Source organism: Scomber japonicus, chromosome 23, assembly GCF_027409825.1.
Source record: "Scomber japonicus isolate fScoJap1 chromosome 23, fScoJap1.pri, whole genome shotgun sequence".
Taxonomy (NCBI): domain Eukaryota; kingdom Metazoa; phylum Chordata; class Actinopteri; order Scombriformes; family Scombridae; genus Scomber; species Scomber japonicus.
The window spans coordinates 16,587,739-16,593,738 of NC_070600.1; positions in this window are offsets into that span (position 1 = coordinate 16,587,739).

The following is a 6,000-nucleotide window of genomic DNA, read 5'->3' on the forward strand; positions in this document are numbered from 1 at the left end:
AGTGATACAGTATGTGTTTGTGTGAAATGTTGTTTAATGTTTAGCTCAGGCGCCTCGGTCTCAGTGACATACAACACCCATAAAGAAATAAAAAATGCATTTTCTCCATTGTTAATGTGACATTTTTTCTTGATGAGCCTTTCTTTGATGGTGGACACAAATTGCAGCATTCCCTGAGGGCAGCAGCACTAGAAAGCTAGGCTTTATCTTCTGCAAACACATGCTGTCGTTTCTCTTGCCTACTGCCCTATATGGTTTCTTTTACTGGCCAGACTGGTGAATAAGCTTCTCCTAATGATGGTCTGTGTGTCCGCGATGATGTGTGCAGGTAATATAACGATATGTCTTTCATAAACAGGTGTTAAAAGTGGATGCATTGACGTAGGAGCCTGTCATATACATTAGAGAACAAAATCTAGTGCAGTAATATTTGATCTTGAGTGTTTTGTCACTGAGCACACATTCCAAGAAATATCTTTTCTTGCAGCTATTAAGTTGAATCGTTTCATTTTCTTTATCTGGTAATTCCAGAAAACCGGATTCATTTAAATATCTGGACTGTTGACCCTTTGGGACTCTCCCACAGTAAAACATTCATTACAACCAGTCAACAGGTTAATGGTTGTTTTTCCAGCATATCTCCAATCTTAAACCCGTATAATCACTGCAATAGTTTTTAATGTCTTATTTTATAGTAACTAATAAATCCACTGGGGTCAATAGTACACAATAAACTTTTCCAGTGTTGTTAGATGCTATTATTCTCGTCATTATGCCAACATTAAGATATGAAGCTAGCTTTTGTGCTCAACCTGCAACAAGCACATATCGTTTAAAAAGAACTTCAAGAGAAAAAGTACATTTAAAGAGAACTTTTTAAACTTCTTTTTCCATTTTATTGATATTAGATAATGTGTCACATATATGCACACTAGGCATTTATGTTCTGGGTTAGGTTCTTGATACCCCTTACATAATGAACTTACACACATTACTTTTATAGTCTTGGGGTTTTATTTTTATGGCTTATAGTTGAAGTTTGAGTTGTTGGAATTTAAGTCATATTGTAAACTATCTTTCCAGAGAGAGGGTTTCTGTTTACACTTCATTTCCCACAATCAAAGAGCTTCTTGAGTCGAGGAACTGGAATGCCAGTGCCTTAGCCAATTACAATCAGCTGTCGCCCATTTTTCTCCACTTTGATCATCCAGTAACTGACAGATATGCTAAACCATACACACACTCGACGGACATGTGTACCTTCACACTGATGCAAACACACGCTCTTATTTGAGACAAAATGTGTAATTCAAATACATTCAGTAGTACTCACTGAGACCAAATCCAGGTCCGGCAGCAAACAGTATGCTAATCTTCAAAGAACAGCTTTATTATACATGAAGGGGGCATTTTACGCTTCACTAACCTGTTCCTGCCTTTACTTAATACCTCGTGGTAGGAAATACCCTCATAAATACAGAGGGCTCAGCTTTGGCTGGATGCAGGAACAAGGCACCCTGTTCTTGTGGGGCAATGACAGATTTAGTCTAGACTGAGGCTGTGGCAGGTGTGTTTAGACTTTATATGTTGTAAATGTAAATTGTGTGTTCAAGTGAGACGTATGCATAGAGCTTACAAATCAGGTTGCTGAAGTCTGTGTTTATTGTTAACCATAGTCCTCCCTTTCACTGGCCATTTTGTACCAACTCCACCAACCACTGAACAAAAGTAAAAACCCAGCTGATAAGCCACTAATCCATGGCTAGACACTCACAGGCTCATGTATTACAGTGTTTAGACACATGCAGTTATTGCAAGAATTTATCTCTTAGATCATTGTTTTTCATAAGAGAGAATGATCTTTTCCACAGAGTACATTTATGCTGTGTGTCACACCGTGGAGGATTTTTAAAGTGATGCTGGCTGCGTAGGAAGGGGTAATTTTAAGATTTGGTTCACATATAATCTAGATGTCACAGCTTTATATGTGTGTGTTTTTGGCCGTCATTAAAGCTGCTCTGATTTTCCGATCACAGCTTCACTGGGTTATTACCCTTTGAACACATGCACAAACAAACCAAGCAAACCGACCTTCAACCCCTATTCTATTGACTTTAAGGGCAGAAAGGCTGATAGACACACACTTGCATAAATACACATATTAACACATGAATAATATATCACACACAGTCAGACTACACACATAACCAGGCATTATAAGCACATAAATCTATACATGTCTTCAACCAGACACAACTTGCACAAGCACGTTAGACAAATGCATGTTCAATTATGGAAGACAATCATATACACATGCACACAGTCTGCGTCTGAAATGTTTTCCATACAGGGTTGGAGATTATCAGTTAATGCAAATGACGTGTGTTGACTGGAGATGGACAGAAATTTGAACAAACACAGGTTGGACAGCTGTTGTAACAAGAGCAGAGTGGTATGACACTGTCAGCCAGGCCCTGACCTGTGCATGACACTCTGTACCAACCTGCCCTGTGTTCACTTATATTTATAACTCTACTGTCATTTGTATTACGTGTGTTATCTGCTAACCATCAGGCACTCGCCTCCTCTCCCCACTTATTTTACTCTCTCTTCACTTTTATGTCCTCTCCTCTGGTTCACTTTCTCTATCTACATTTTCCACAATAGGCTACCATTTGGCTTTTTTCCCTCCCTTTGACTTCACTGCTGTCATTTTCTGTTACCCCTACAATACAATTTTGTCAACAGGCCATGTACATTGTCTGAGTTGTTTTCTCTGGCACTGTTGTGACTATCTCCTTACCCATCTCCTTTGTCCCTGTCCATCTTATCAGAGTACTTTTGCTATTTAGAGTTACCAATCCCAAAGCAACCTTGACATTTAATGAGCCTGTAAGCTATATTTATTCTTTCCTTTTGTCCACTGATTGATTTGACCATCAAGCACTAAATTAGATTAAAATGTATTCAATTAAAAAGGAATATATTAAATAAACACCCTGTATTCTTTATCTGATGACCGACCACCAACAACAATAGCAGAGGGTGGCCTATCAAGATACTATCAGAAAATCTTCACAAAGTGCAAATATGTCTTGCCTCCTAGGGCATGGAGCATGCCAACGCTTGATCAACAGCCTTGCCGCTGCAAGTAAAGAAGCCAATTAACTTGCTCTGTCACCTTCCAGCTAAGTGGAGCGATTGCTGAAGGGTGTACAAATTGCAGCCAGGAATCTAATTTCAGATGAACACACACACCTCAGGGCCTCTAAAACAGCAAAAAATTCAATCTGAAGAAATATGATGACTTGCACTTGCTGCTCTGGATTGGGTTTGGCCTATCAAAGTCACTCTTGTAGTCGAGCTGTACGATTGGGTAGCAGCCCAGGGGAGGATGGAGAGTGTCTCAACCCAAAGGAGGCACTGCTTTTAAAGGGGCAGTCAAACATTTTGGAAAACAGATTTGTCAGTCAGATGTGAAAATCAATATCAGTTTCATCTCTGTGCATCCAGTCCATAAAATGTTAAGCAAAGTTTGGCATTGAATAAAACAGCTGGTTTCATGCAGAAATAATAAAAAAACAACTACACATCTTCCCACATTTCAAACATAGTTTATTTTCATGTTGTATCCAATTCCACAATGGAGTAAAGATGTATGTGCTATGACTCCATGCAAGGTGATCGCTCATGATGAAATAGGTTTAGCTTGTCCTAAATGTGTCAACTAATCAAGATTTCATTTATTTCTGCCACCATACCACCAACATTTCTAGAGAAAAACATGTTTAAATGAGAAAATGTTATTTCCTTATAAGAAAATTCATTATAATGATAACATTTATATTTATAATAGCAGGCATCTTCACTGTGACTAACAGACCAAGCAAAACATGCCAACCACTGGAATTTTAGTTATTTAGCTTTATATAGTTTTTAACTCCAACAGGAAATGAGTCATTTTGATTCAAATTTCCAATTTCGGCGCTGTTTGTTGCCATTTCCACATCACATACTTTAACAAACTCCTCCTACTGATTTTATCCCACCAACTTCATGTTCACTCTGTATCATCGTATGACCTTTAAGATGCAATGCGGATAATTTTGCTGTTTTGGGATGGGACGGGGGAACGAGGGCCCCTTCATTACTGCTTGAATGTGATGAATGTCAAGAATTGTCAAGAAAATCATTATGCATAGGGAGTGTATACATGTAACCATGGTAATACGTATTAACATCAGCTAGTAAGTTATATCAATTCTCCCCAAATAATCAGAAAGTGAAAAGCAATTAAAACAGTATGTTGATGAACCTGTGTCAGTCTGTTGATTATAGCAGTTTCTCATTAATAGAGAGAGAAATGTAATAGTAGACAGTACTCATGACATCCAGTTGTCTTTTAGACTCATAATAAAATACATCATTTCCTCATATGCTCTTTTTGAACATCAGACTATCATGAAAAGCACATAATTTGTGCAAATGTCTAGTTTTGGAACTTGAAGGTGTATTTTTCCGGTTTTGAAGGACATTGATGTATCCATCTAACCCTGGGTAAGGCAGCAAACCAGCACATTTTCTAAAATATATAGACTATTCTTTTAAACATGTTATTGTAATATTTACTGCTGTAAGAGTTAAGAGGTCATCAGACAGTATAGTACAAGAGCAGTATATATTTATGGCATTCGTTTTTACTGCATGTTTTTACAACAGCTTTTACTGCAGTTAAATACCATCTCTGTCTCCTATGACTCTTTAAGGCCACACTGAATGTCTGTCACCCTGACACAATATCCATTTCCCCGCTGCAGTTGTCTCACTAATTCTGCAATGACACTGAGTCCTTCTTACTGCTACACAATCTTCACTTCACCTTTGTCCTCACAAAACAAATTAACAGCAGCCTGGAAACACACAGCCCCAGGCTCTCTCTGGGATGTGACATCACTCTAATACTGTTGTTAATGTACAAGTGGGAGGGAGAGAGGAGAGATGCTGTGACATTCACACTTCCTCCGCAGCACACTCATTTCCTCTCTAATCTAGACGGACATTTCACTCAAGTTCTTCGTTTCACGTCTCTCGATCTATCGCTTTCCGCCACATCGCCTTGTTTTCATCCCTCATTTCTCCCACTGCCCACTCTTCCTCTCATTTACTCTATTTTCTACCTCTCTGCTTCTAGCACCTGTGCTCGCCTCCTGAAACCACTGACAACATAGACAGAAGCTGTGCAGGGCCAATTTCCTGAGTGCTGTTCACCACAGGCACTCATTTCATTACTGCAGAGACAGAGGTGGGAGGCAGGGCCTGTCAAAAGCTGTTGCCTGGATCAGTGTGGTCCCTCACAACTGCTGTCCTGTTGGGGGTGGCTATCATGGGGCAGTACCTGTCATATTCTATAGCTTCTATATGAGCCTGAGCTGACAACTACAGATTAGCTGCCTTCGTTGAAGTCCTGAGAGGCTTGGTAACCATATGGCCAGAATACTGGATGAATGCCTTTCAAGTTTCTTTTAACATGCTCATACAAACATGTGAACCCTTTTGTGGGAATCAATAGGGATTAAAGATGATGGGGAAGTGAAATGTGTGTCAGTAGAATCAGTGACATTATGTCAAGATGAATATGTGCAGGTAATTCATCCCCCACAGGCCCATGTGTCCATGTTTCTCTCTAATTTGATTAAAACCAATTAAATAGCAGAAAATTATCTTCCCTTGGTTTATATTAGAGTTTACCTAAAACAGTTACAACCTTCATTAAATCCTACATTATAGAGAATAGAGTAGTGATGTAGCACCTGAGTTTTATATATTTGCATACCAAATTTCATTCTCCTACGTCAATCTTTTCCTACAGATACAATAAGGCCTTCGCACTGTAATGTACGTGGGCCCTAAATATCTCCAATGAAACGCAGAGGAGTGTATGCCAAAGCCACAGATGAGAAGCTGATAGCTACATGTTGTGCCAAGAGAACAAAGCTATAT